This window comes from Octopus bimaculoides, chromosome 21, assembly GCF_046866305.1.
Source record: "Octopus bimaculoides isolate indiv1 chromosome 21, ASM4686630v1, whole genome shotgun sequence".
Lineage (NCBI taxonomy): Eukaryota > Metazoa > Mollusca > Cephalopoda > Octopoda > Octopodidae > Octopus > Octopus bimaculoides.
Window position 1 is genome coordinate 15890072 of NC_142948.1, and position 14640 is coordinate 15904711.

General features: G+C 34.0%; 1 long non-coding RNA gene across 1 annotated transcript in view; it reads right to left on the reverse strand.

Annotated features, from left to right (window-relative positions):
* Positions 1–538: 538 nt before the first annotated feature.
* Positions 539–14640, reverse strand: part of LOC149131497 (uncharacterized) — a 206924-nt gene continuing 192822 nt past the window's right edge. Inside the window, exon 5 of the long non-coding RNA XR_016237847.1 lies at positions 539–1951. This is a non-coding gene — a long non-coding RNA (uncharacterized LOC149131497). The remainder of the gene's footprint in view (positions 1952–14640) is intronic.

Below are 14640 nucleotides of genomic sequence, written 5' to 3' on the forward strand. Positions count from 1 at the left end.
GGCCGACCAAAGCCTTGTGAGTGGATTTGGTAGACGGAAACTGAAAGAAGCCTGTCGTATATATGTATATATATGTGTGTTTGTGTGTCTGTGTTTGTCCCACCAACATCGCTTGACAACCGATGCTGGTGTGTTTGCGTCCCCGTAACTTAGCGGTTCGGCAAAAGAGACCGATACAATAAGTACTAGGCTTACAAAGAATAAGTCCTGGGGGCGATTTGCTCGACTAAAAGCGGTGCTCCAGCATGGCCACAGTCACATGACTGAAACAAGTAAAAGAGTAAAAGAGATACGATGGGCTTCCACACAGTTTCCATCAATCAAATCTACTCATAAGGCATTGGTCTACCCAAGGCTATAGTAGAAGATAGTTTCTCAAGGAGTGAATCAACTTAGGACCAAGTGGTTACAAAGCAAGCTTCTTAACCACAAGGCCAACTTAATCACTTCAGTTACCCACCAGACCACTGCAGGATCATCTCATAAATTAGAAACTTTAACATTGAAGAAATTAAAGCAAAACCACTGATCTGCCATAATTGCAGTAAAATAACCTCCAAAAACTATAAATTATTGGAAAAGAAACATGGCAAATATAAATGAAATAAGGTCTTGAAAAACCACAATAAAAATCATGAAGTAAAAACAAAAGGAAAAATATACAAATATCAAAAGTTGATGGTATTGAAAAGAAACAAAGCTGGAATAAATTTCAATGCAAAGGAACCACAAAGGAACCAAGTTTCAAGGCTGAATAAACATCTTTTATGACCAGACACTGTCCGACAAGAAGTATTTATTTATTTCTTTATTTAATATTAAACATTTTGTATCAGTTACATACTATCTGATACAATATTATAAGTTTTCTTGTAGTGTTAAACAGTTTTTGGTTTGTTTTTGAAATCACACACACACTGTCACATATATAATATGTGTTCTCATATTACTAATTTAAGGAGAATATAAACAAAAGTTCAAATATTAAATTGTCAAAATACTACTAAAACTATGGAAGCATAACTATTGGATGAAAATATGAAAATAATTGTAAATATACTTCTTTTGTCATTAAAATATTCTTTCATTTTCATCCTTAAATTTAATAATACATTTTTCACTTTGTTTTGGAATGTTTTTCATTTTTTCTATAAAAAAATCTATGCTTTTGTCTTGGTTCATGAAAGCTTGTAATTTAAATTTTAATAATAAATATGAAAAAAGTGATATAGAGCTATTTAGAGGTCTGTGACAGATTTAAGTACAATTCTTACCAGGCATGGATATGTGCATGATGTGTGGTATTAAATTCATTTTGTAACTATGTGGTCTCAGGATCTATCCTTCTACACAGTACCATTGCATGGGCAAATGTCTGCTCCTGTAACATCAGGTTAAGCAATGTCAAGTGAAAGGAAATGAAAATGGAAACTTTATATTATAAAAGCACTATCTCTCTCTCTCTCTCTCTCTATATATATATATATATATATATATATAAGTATAAATATTAGGTTGTCACACATGAAATGTTGCATTTTTAATTACATGTTATTTCAGTCATTTAAAAACTCGATTATGTATACCTTGCATTTAATCTTGACTCTTTTTTCTTTCCAAACAATATTGGTGTACAAAATTTGTAGCCACAGACCTTATGAAAAGGATAACAACCAAACAATGTTGAATCATTTTCTCTTATGAGTACAAACTGGGTCACACGGAATATCAAGAAGGGCTTTGGTAATAGTTTTGTTGACATCAGAACTGTTCAGAGATTGTTCTAAAGACCTCTTTCAGATGATAGCCTTGAAAATGAACCAAGAGGAAGGCCAAAAATCAGTCACTTGGCATGATGGATTAAATGCTTTGGTTTGAACAAAATCTGAGAACAACAGTCCAAAAACTTTCATCAGAACTCCAAACATCTCACACAACTCTTTTCCAACACCTGAAAAAAATTGGAAAAGTCAAGAAAATAGATAGGTTTGTTCCACATCAACTGAACGAGATTAAAAAAAAAAGACAGGCACCTCAAAGTGTGCTTCTTATTGCTTTCTCAACTGGAAAAAGAACCATTTTTGCATTGAATCATTAGATGTGATGAGAAATGGATACTCTTTGACAACAGCAGGAAAACAGGACAGTGATTAGATGCAGGAGAGTCACCTAAACACTACCCAAACCCAACATTGCACACTAAAACGTTAGTGGCCACTGTATGGTGGCCTGCGAAGGGGGTTCTTCATTATTGCAACAAGGAAAAATAGTAAAAGGAACATCGTTTTGCCAGGAAACTGATTGTGTGCATGAGAATTTGAAAAAGAAGCAACCCAGACTAGTGAATAGAAATGGCTCACTTTTGCTCCACGACAATGCATGTCTTCAAATTCCTCAGGCTATACTCCAAAAGTTGCAAAGCCTGAATTATGAGATTTTGCAACATCCTCCCTATTCCACTGGTATCTCTCCAAAAGATCATCACTTATTTAAGCATTTCGAGCTTTTCATAAGCAATGAAATATTCTTAGAGAAGAGGTACTTGAAGCATTTGAACAGGAAAAAGATGAATTTTTTTAAAAGCTGGAATATATGACATAGAGAAATGTTGGGTAAATGTCATAAATGAACATGGATCATATTTTGATTGAATAAATCAGTTCTCTAACACTTCTGAAACATTTTGTTGTTACCTTTGAAATATGACTTTTCATGTGTGACAACCTAATATATATATATATATATATATATATATATATATATATATATATATATATATATATAAATGCATACATTCATATATATATATATATATATATATATATATACATATATATATATGCATATATAAATGTATGCATGCACACATGCACATATATATATAATGATGGCCTCTCCCATGAAAGACATGTGAGCATTCAGCCTTTGCTGAGCAACCTGCACAAATGATTTGCTTATAGTGATCAAATGTTTGTGCTGCACATTAGCTCACTCCCTCCATCAAATCAACATTACCTGAACAGGTGCACATTGTACCACATGTCAAGGGTAGAAGTGATTGCAGAGCAGCAAGAGATGAAGTGTTTTGCTCAAGAACACAACGCACCACCTGGTCAAGGATGGTTTACTTTGATATTATACATTTTGGACACATACCTGGTGTTACTCAGTTCATTTGAGAGTGGGATCAGTGGCATGCAAAAGAGTAATAGGGAGAGGGAATCACCCTGAAAGATGCCTTGTTTGATGTTGATGTTGTTAGATTGGCTCATCCCCTTACTATGGTTTAGAAGGTGACAGGTATTAAGAGGGTGCCATGCTACCTTCTAAGAGACTACAGGAGAGATCTTGTATATCTCAAGGGCCTTGAATAGCCAATTATGTGAGACACTATCAAGCCTCATTAGTTGTAACATTTGTTGCTGCAATCCTTGTTGTTGTTATCATTGTTCCTTGAGTTATTGTTACTGTTTTTGCAACTCAACAATCCCAGGTAACAAGTCTTCAATATTTTACAATTTTAGTAAGTTCGCACAAGATTTTTGCTTCCTTTTTATTGAAGTATTTGGTCAATATACAAATACAATATACAATTACATGAAATACAAAAAATGTATGTATGTTTACATACAAAAAGGTCTGACTTACACAGAATAAAAATGACCTCGAGAATTAAAGGGGTTGAAAGAAAGTATTACAAATCCAAGAGCTGTATCTGGGGGCTCAGTGGTCAAAAATAATGTTTGTAGATTGATTCCATCACAGGATGAGATGAGCCTCCATCTTCAGGGAAGAGATCTTACATTTGAGGCATTGACAGAATGAAGTTCAAAGATGAACATTTTTGTATGTAAACAGACATATATTTTATGTATTTCCTGTATTTAATATACGTCGTATAGTGACCTTCCTAAATTGCTTATCCTTACATTTACTTATATATACATATATGTACATACACACATATATATATATATATATATATATATATATATATATATATATATATATATATATATATATATATATATATATATATATATATATATATATATATATATATATATATGGAGAGTATTGTAGTTCGCTTGAAGCATTGTGTATTGTTTGTAAAGAATAAAAAGAAGGAATTGTAATTCCGAAATATCATTGGACTATAGATAACCAAATTACAACAGGTATATAGTCCATTTTTTGTTCTATAGTGCATTGTTGTACCATTCTAAACTTATATATATATAAATATATATATATATATATATATATATATATATATATATATATATATATATATATAGATAGATATATATATATAAATATATGCATATATCCATACATATATGTATATACCTGTATATATGGGTACAGGACATCAAAAAAACATTAAACACAATGAGAAACAAAAACAAAGACGAAAACAGAAAATTAACATTTTTCGAATAACGAAAAAACAGAGAAACAAGACATGCAACATAAAGAATATACCCCTTCGTCAGTTGTCCCTGCTCCATCTACTCCACGTTTCAAAGGCAAGGACAATACGTGACTTCGTTCAAACAGTCCTTCCCACAAAGCAAATTAAATAAAATTTGGAATTTTTTGCGGAGGGTGAAAGTGTTAACAAGAACAGGACAGTGAGAACAAGACAGTAAAAACAAATGGTGAGGGCTGTTGAGCCAAGACAATAGAAACATTACGTTGGCATGTTTATATCCCTGTAACTTAGCAGTTCAGCAAAAGAGACCAATAGAACAAGTACTAGACTTGTAAAGAATAAGTCCTGGGGGCTAAAAAAAACCTTTAAGGCAGTGCTCCAGTATAGCCACAGTCAAATGAAGAGTAAAAGAAAGAATCCATGTTGAACACAGTAAGACAGGAATAGGCTGACATCGGCAGACATAAATAGATGTCCAAGAGTTGGAGACTGGCATCTATATGAAAGCAGAGATTCATTGTTTTATCAATTTCATCAATTCTCTTGATGGAACAGTGATTTTTTTTTCTATGTTACAGACAAATGCAAAATGAGATGGCTATCATATGAAACTTAACTTTTCCAGAGAGCAGCTATAACAGGTTAGATTTCTTCTTGCATTAATTTCCATTGAATCTAAATTTTTAATGGCATCAATAAAACAGCAACGTGTCTTCATTAATTGATCTCATCTCTGAATATTTCTGATAATATGTTACTGTTCCAATATAATAATATTGTAGAACACTCAGTGATTTTTTATTTCTTTCATAAATACTTTTTTAAAAAAATTGTTGTATTTAATATCTCAAAGAAAACACTTCTATTAATATTTTACTAATATAGTTAATACTGGACCAATGAGTAAACAGAAGAGCAAGTAGAGACAGGGACATATAAAATAAGGGAGATGAACTGACGTTCTTTTATAATCTATGTTCAAATCACAGTGGAGTAGATTTCTGACTTTCATTTAATCCTTTAGCATTCACATTATTTTATCAAAAGTAATGCTAATTTATGCATAATGTTTTGAATTAATCCCACACCATTTCATAGCTTTCAGATTTTGATGAGGTAACTTAATTTTTAGAGTGACATTATAGGGTTAGTGTGAGAGGCCAGATCTGGTCACTTTGTACATAAAAGAGGAAGAATATTTTGGCCGGATATGGTTGGTTTAAATGCTAAAAGGTTGATTAAGAAATGTAAAATCCTTATTTGACACAAGGTTAGTAACTTTGAGAGGAGGGAATAAGACAATCATAACTTCACTAATACTTGACTGTAAGTGGTGAAAGGGGATAAGAATGTTCTTGTCCCTTTTCACAACTTCCATCCCCACCTCCCATCAACCATATCATTTATATGTCCCCTATGATTCCTTTGTATTTCTCCAACAAGGCACAGGAGTGGCTGTATTGTAAGAAGCTTCCTTCCAGCAAGCTGGCAGAAACGTTAGCACGCTGGGCGAAATGCTCAGTGGTATTTCGTCTGCTGCTACGTTCTGAGTTCAAATTCCGCTGAGGTCGACTTTGCCTTTCATCCTTTCAGGGTCGATAAATTAAGTACCAGTTACGCACTGGGGTCAATGTAATCGACTTAATCACTTGTTTGTCCCCTCTATGTTTATCCCCTCGTGGGCAGTAAAGAAATAAGAAGCTTCCTTCCCAACCCAACCCTAGTTCTAGATTTAGTCCCACTGCATGGTACCTTGAGCAAGTGTCTTCTATTATAACCTCAGGCAGCCAAAGTTGTGTGAGTGTATTTGGTAGATGGAAACTGAAAGAAACCTCTCGTGTATATATATATACATATATATATTCATATATTTATGTGTGTGTGTCTTTGTGTCTACGTTTGTCCTCCCCACAATCGCTTGACAACTCATGTCGATGTATTTACATCTCTGTAACCTAGTGGTTCAGCAAAAGAGACCAATAGAATAAATACTAGGCTTACAAAGAATAAGTCCTGGGGTCAATTTCTTCAACTAAAAAACTCTTTCAGGTAGTGCTCTAGCATGACCGCAGTCAAATGACTGAAACAGGTGAAAGAATATAACTGCATTTCATTTTACCTACTCTCTCTCTGCCCAGAACATTCTGCTTCACTTATTTGCTTTTCTATTCATTCATTTCTTCATTTGTTTGTTTGTTTATCTATTTAAACCATTCTCTCCTTTTCCTCAGATCCAGTTCTGCCTTTCTTCTCTCTTCTTCGTTCCTTTCCCTCTTCTCTTCCTTATTTCCCTCACCTTACACCTACTCCCTTTCCTCTCTCTTGCTTCCACTCTCTCCTTTCTTTCTCTATAAATACACTCCACTCCTTCTATTGTACCTTTTCCTTCTCTCTTCTTGTAGCTAGATTCTTTTGATATAGCCCGGCCAAGGCTGAATAAAGGGTAAATTCTATGGTACCATATTCTGAAATGTCTTCACTGGAGAAGATATTTCGTAAAAGATGAATTCTCTTTTTCTCTTGCATAATGATCTGAAACATGTATATTAAAAACATTTAAGATATCAATATTTGGTTTGATTCTATTATCATACATTATCCAGTACTACTTTGTTATTTTTGTTCATGACATAAGCATGTATGACATAAGACAAAGTTTTCCTGCTCAGTTCATCAGCCAGAGGTGCCATACATTACAATTGGTACAACATGTAGAATTTTACCTTATCTGTTTTGCACATCAAACATGGTTATGTAGCAGATAGAAGTAGGGGCTTGTTCCTTTATAATAGATAAAACATTTCGTCTTTAAATGATTTACTGTCATGTGTCTGGATTTTTTGCCAGCTCTGGTCAAACCATCCAGCATGGAAAACGGATGTATGATGATGATGATATATCTGTTGGAATTTTTCTCTGATTATCCCTAGAATAATAACAAACAGTAGGGATTAGGAAAAGGAACACTGATGCACATCTACCTCCATGCTAAATGTTTCCCTAAACTCGATATTAACTCTCACTTTGGCATTAGGAAGGGCATTCCAGCCATGGAAACCATGCCAAATCAGACTGGTACCTGGTGCAGCACCCAAGCTTGCCAGCTCTGGTGAAACCATCCAACCCATGCCGGCATGGAAAACAGAAGTTAAAGAATGATGATGTTGATGATGATGATGATTTATTGAGAGCCCCTTGCATATCTCTTACAAGAGATTCACCAAGTTTTGTATGTGGCCCCCACGCACCAAAGCATGTTAACCTATCAGAAATCCTTCTCCAGATTAACCAATGATGTGAATAACAGAAATTAAGCACTAGTTCTTCTCACTGGTAGAAACTCAAACTGCATCTCAAAGAAGTCGTTTCTCTTCCCATTAATTTCTGCTTTAAATCTCTTTGTAACATTCACAACAGTTTGATGCCTTGTCATTGCTTCATTCCAGACTATTTTTTATGACTTTGTTCCAGACAACAATGATGCTGCTATGCCAATCAATTGGTGTAGCACCTTCCTGTACTATTTTATAGACTATGTTATAAAGCTAACACACATCGTATTTCATAACACACACACACACATATATTATATATACATATACATACATACATACTAATATATACACACACACACATATATGTACAATATCTCACAGAAGTATGTACAAACACACACACACACACACATATATGTACAGTATCTTACAGAAGTATGTACACTCCAAAAAAAATTTCAGTAAACTTGCCATTACTCTCATAATATTGAAGGAAATCAAATGAAATTTATACTGAATAAAATATATTATATATGCAAACGTTATACAAATTTAAAACACAAAACAATAAACATTTTCAAAGATAAGAATGAAATATTAATTTTCAAATGAGACAAAAATATGAACACACTCTTGGATTATTTGTTATATTTAATATTTGGTTTGATTGCCCTTGCTTTCAATGACATCATTAAGTCTTCTGGGCATAGATAGAGTCAACTAAATTTCTACATATAACCAATGAAATCGACCTCCATTCATCTGGAATGATGACTTTCAACTGTGTTATATTGTGTGATTTTTTCTATTGTGTTTAAATCTGGTGACATGGCAGGACAAGGCAAACATTTACCTTTTTATCTGATAAAAACTTAGTCATCATCTTTGAAGTGTGTTTAGGGTCATTATCATGTTGGAACATGGAATGTCTTCCGAGTTCCTTGATGCTTTTCAACACTGTTTTCTGCAATATGTCACAATAAAGCCTTGAACCCATTGTTTTCACTATAAATGTGATGGCGTGCTGGCAGAAACGTGAGCATGACAGTATTTCGTCTGTCTTTATGTTCTGAGTTAAAATTCCGCCAAGGTCAACTTTGCTTTTCATGCTTTCGGGGTTGATAAATTAAGTACCAGTTGTGTACTGGTGTCGATCTAATCGACTGGTCCCCTCCCCAAAACTTTTGGGCCTTGTGCCTAGAGTAGAAAAGAATAAATGGGATGGTGACTATAAAATACTGCAAATTGAAAACCCTTTACATTTTAAAGTACTCAGAAATGATTCCCCTGCGGATTGGGTTTTGGCCCCAACTTCACTTGAGCAGTTCAAGGTATCTACTGAAGAACTATTAACATTGCCATCATCTTTAGTTTCTTTAACTTCACTACTGGATTTCTTCTTCCGATAGAAGTGAGTTGGGGTGGCATCACTGCTTGAATCACCCAACTGAGTGTAAATTCCACTGTGAGAATCATCACTACTGGTTCCAAAGGTGGCGAGCTGGCAGAAACATTAACATGCTAGGTGAAGTGCTTAGCACTATTTCGTCTGTCTTCATGTTCTGAGTTCAAATTCTGCCGAGGACGAATTTGTCTTTCATCATTTCAGGGTTGATAAATTAAGTACCAGTTGCATACCGGAGTCAATCTAATCGACTGGCCCCGTCCCCCAAAATTTCGAGCCTTGTGCCTAGAGTAGAAAAGAATAAATGTGAGTCCTCTCGCACTAGTCACACACATGCATTCCCAAAGCATAACACTTTTGTCACCGTGTTTCACAGTAGACACAATACATGTGTTGCTATTATCTTCACCTGGTCGTCCCCATACTCATTTAATACCATCTGACCCAAAGAAGCTGATTTTGGTCTTGTCAGAAAGAAGAATTTTATTCCAAAACCCCTTCCTCTCACTGACATAGGTTTCAGCAAAAGAAACACAACTCGATTTATGTCTGGTAGTAAAGAGAGGTTTCCTGCAAGGAATGCATCCATGGAGACCACACTGGTTCAAAGTTCGGTGAACTGTCTCGGCGGATACACTCTTTCCACTAACAGAAGACACTTCTTGGGCCAAAGGTGAAGCGGTACAACACCTATCATTATAATTATAAGCATAAAATTAAGGTTCAGCAAAATTGCTTCACCACATACCGAAATTTACATATAGCAGTTAAAAACTATTCCACTACTATAAGATATCTCCCAGAGATGGAGAGATATCTTCATCATCATCATCATATCTTATGGTAGTGAAATAGTATTTAACTGCTATTTCTAATTTCAGTATGTGTTGAAGCAATTTTGCTGAACCCTAATTATAATTATGCTTATAATTATAAAATTTTTGCATATATATATATAATATTAGGGATAAAAATCCAAAGGACATACCCCTTCAGAAGGACAAGGTGTGTAGAAGAGAATTGCATTGCATTGTGTGCAAATATAGTCCTGGTATCAACTGCAAAACCAGAAATGTGGTTTACAAAATAAGCTGTATGGATGGTGATTGTAAAAACAGAAACACAGCATACATAAGTGAAACGGTGAGAAGTTTAACTGAGCATGTAAATGAACATTGGAGGGACTATAAGAATCACAAACGAAACTCGGTGCTCTACCAGCATGCCAAAGAACAACATGGTGGCATACTGGACAGGATTAGCATAGAAATCCTGTCTAGACACCCTGATGACGCATCGTTACGGCAAATACAAGAGTCAGTCCTCATAACTGAAACACGACCAATTTTGAATAGCAATTACACGTAGATAAAAGCCCACCCATAAAATACAGAACGTGAATGTAAAAAGGATGCATTTACGAAGAAAACAGAAAATAACAGAGAGAAAACTAAAACCAAGTCCAAAGTCTCTATCTTATCTGATATGAATGAAATTTAACATACACACATATGGACGCACATGCTTACATATAAGCACACACACATACAAGCTTGCACAGATACGAGCAAGTACACATACGAGCATGCACACACTCACATGCTCATACCGGACAATTTCAAAACAATGCTAAATCATACATTCAAAAAAAATGGAAGTGGAGAGACAAGTCACTGAAGAGATTGCAAGAGTGCAATGAAATTATTTAACAAAAAAAAAAACTAAATACTGTTTATAAATAAATAAAGGACTGAACCAGTGTGTTTATTACCGGCATAATGCCTATCCTAAGGTTTAATTCAATTAAAATCAATTTATCAAAAATTAAAATTAAATTAAGTTTCACAGTATATAATATATAAACATATAATTTAGAGAAAAGAACCAAAGTTCATGAACTCATCCATGAAAATCCAGTCACATATAGAAAAATTTAATAAGTAAATACACTAAAAAGAACTATAATAAAATACAGAGTAATAATCATTAAATAATATATATGAGTGTGTATGTATATGTGGACATGAAATGTATTATATACCTTGCATTCAAATCATTGGATTAATCCCAACAAAATATAAATGTTTTTTCTAAATTTTACCAATACAAATGCCGCTTTATTATTTATATGATTCTCATCTCTCTCCTCTTTCTCTCTCTCTCTATCTTTCTCTCGCTCTCCCCTCTCTCCTTCACACACACATCAGTTTCCTGCTGAAACTCAAATTGTGTTTCATTTCCAAACAAAAATAAGGGGTTTGCGACACGTTAGGTTTTTCTTTTCTTAGTGAAACTCGTGTGGGCTCACTTCCCAAAGTTTGCCAACAATATTACTTAGATTAGTGAAGAACTTCAGATAATCTTTTGGCAAGGTCCGAAGTTATGGCTCATCACAATTCTATATTGTAAATGCATGGCTGGGCTCCAGACAAACTGGTTTTTACAGAGTGATAATAAAGGAATTATATGTAATGACCACTATTTTAACTTGTCTATTATATATATATATGTGTATATATATATCTATATATAATTAAAGTTAATGGTGCCGAATTAAGGATACTGCAGATGCACCACCATGCCAAAAATAGCAGTCAAAACTGAGTCTTAAACCACAATGGTTAGCCATTACTTTTTTGCTAATTTCTTTGTTCATTCATCTTTTCACCTGTGCTAAATGAATATATGATGTTGTATTAGAGTCAGTTTTGACTACTAATTCTGGCATGGTGGTGCCTCTTCAGTATCCTTAATTATAATTATATTTATATTATTATATATCTACAATAATTATTACCTATATGGTTTTTTTCCATATTGGCCACTTGATATGATCGTTATTTTAAATAATGGTCTTATCGTCTTTATATACACACACACACAAGCACACACAGATATATATATATATATATATATATGTATATATTTATTCATACCTACTATTATTGGAGAAACAGGATACATACCAATTTATCTTGATTAAATTTTGGCTGAACTTGGGCTCTTGAGAAGAGAACACAAATCCCTAATTCATAAAGTACAACTAATCATGATATCTGGAACTATAAAAATCTGCAAGACCTTCGTAAAAGTCAAAGGATGAGGAACAACACAGGATGCTCTCCTTCAAAACGCTTCACCAAATAAGTAACCATTCAAAATATATTCTAAATTAAAAAGATAAAGAGAATAAATACACACACATACACACAGATAGAGAAGAAAAAGTATGTACCATCATGGAGGTCAGTTATGTCCTGCTGATGTGAATATCTCCTTGAAAATCAAAGAGAAAGAAGATAACTATGGACAATGGCTTCTAAACCTCCAGCTTCTATTTCCAAATTATGAATTTACCTTTATACCAATAATAATTGGTGCACTCGGCTTTGTGAGTAAATCCTAAACTGACAGTCTGGATAAGCTTGGATTTTCAGAAAAAGCAATCAACCAACTAACACATTACAACCACAATCTGTAAGTTTAACAGTAAAAATATACAAGACTTTTCTCAAAATTAAAATGTGACGACATTGTTTTCTTTATCTACTTTTCAAATATGGAGCTTTATATCTTTGTTAGAAACCAGCTTCTTCTTCAGAGGAAGAATTGTCAATCTCTAATTGTGGAGGGAACCTGTGGAAGAAGTAGACCGAGGAAGACATAGGATGAGGTGATGAAATATGATCTTTGGTTGTTGAGTCTCATGGAGGCAATGATAAATGACCAAGACTTCTGGCAATTTGCTGTACTTGAAAAAATATATCAAGTTAAGTAAAGTCATGGTTGGGGCCAATGCCAGTGACATGTAAAAGACACTTGTGCCAGTGGCACATAAAAGGGGCCTATACTGATGAAATGTAAAAAGCACCTGTACCAGTGACGTGTAATAGAGCAGCCGTACCAGTGATACTTGAAAAACACCCAGTACATTCTGTAAAGTGGTTGGCATTAGGAAGGGCAGCCAGCTGTGGAAACCAAGCCGTAACAGATGACTGGAACCTGGTGCAGCTCCCCAGCTTACCAGCTTTGGTCAAATTGTCTAACTTATGCCAGCATGGAAAACTGACTTTAAATGATGATAAAAAACAGGAGAGAATATATATACATGCTTATATATCTACACATGGTTTTTGTGTGATTATGTATATATATCTCTGTGGTAAGATATGTATGTCTAAGCAATTAGAACTGATTGAATCAAACACACTGGTTTCATGCAGATGTCCTTGTGCAACATTTAACAAAGGTGAAATGTATTTTACCTAACTATTTTGTAGATTACTTAAGTATACTTAACTCAACATACATACAGTAACTCAATATACAATAACGTATATATAATAACTCAACATATATACTATAGACTACACACACCATAACAAGCATGTTTATAACACTTTTATGGTTATGTGCAGAAACACAACATATACCTATATATTATGTAACATATTCTTTATGATTTTATTGACTGCATTCAGTGGAGTGTGGCAATGCTGGGAAATAATATCATCAATTACATTGATAGCAGCAACAATTTTATCACCAAAATATACATATCATATGTGTGAATACATGTGTGTGTGTGTATGTATGTGCATGCGAGTTTGTGAGTGTGTGCATGTAAGTATGTGGATATATGTATGTATATACATACACATATATGCAAATATATGCATATACATACACATATATGCAAATATATGCCTATACATACATACATATATACATATATATATATGTGTGTGTGTGTGTATACATATATATGTGTATATACATATATATATGTATGTATGTATGTATGTATGTATAAATATGGATATACCTAAATATGTATGTGTATATATATATATATATATATACACATGCACACACACATATACATGTAAGTACACAGATGGAAAACAAAGTGAGGAATATAGCTCTCAAATACCAAGGATAGAATAAAATATGGTGTTTTATTGAAGCTAAAAAGCATCATGAAACTGTTATTCAGAATTTTATGGAGCCAATCATCAGAAAGAAATGAGTTCACTTCTGTCTAATGATCAGCTACATGAAACCCTGGGTAACAACTTCTGAAGTTTTTCAGCTTTAATAAAACAGAAAACACATGTGAATGTGCGTGTGTGAGTGTATATATATGTATATATATATCCAAACTGAGGGAATAGAGCAGGTAAAATCCAGGATATATATGTTTCCTAGCTAGCAGAACATTGGAACGTATAATTACTCAATGAGGGGTACTTCACTAGCTACTCATCCAGCTGACGAGTAGCTAATGGGGTACCCTCATTGAGTAACTATTACTTCTGAGGTTCTGCTTGCTTGGAAACATATGTAGTCTGAATTTTATCTCCACCATCCCCTCAATTTGGATTTGTATTCGCGTATTCACATTCATAGCAACCCTAGGTACTAACCACGAATGGTTTTCAGCTTATCAAACTTCATTATGGGAAAAACCTACAACCTTCTATGCCAATGAACTATTATTGTTCCTGAACATTGTTTTTTTTATA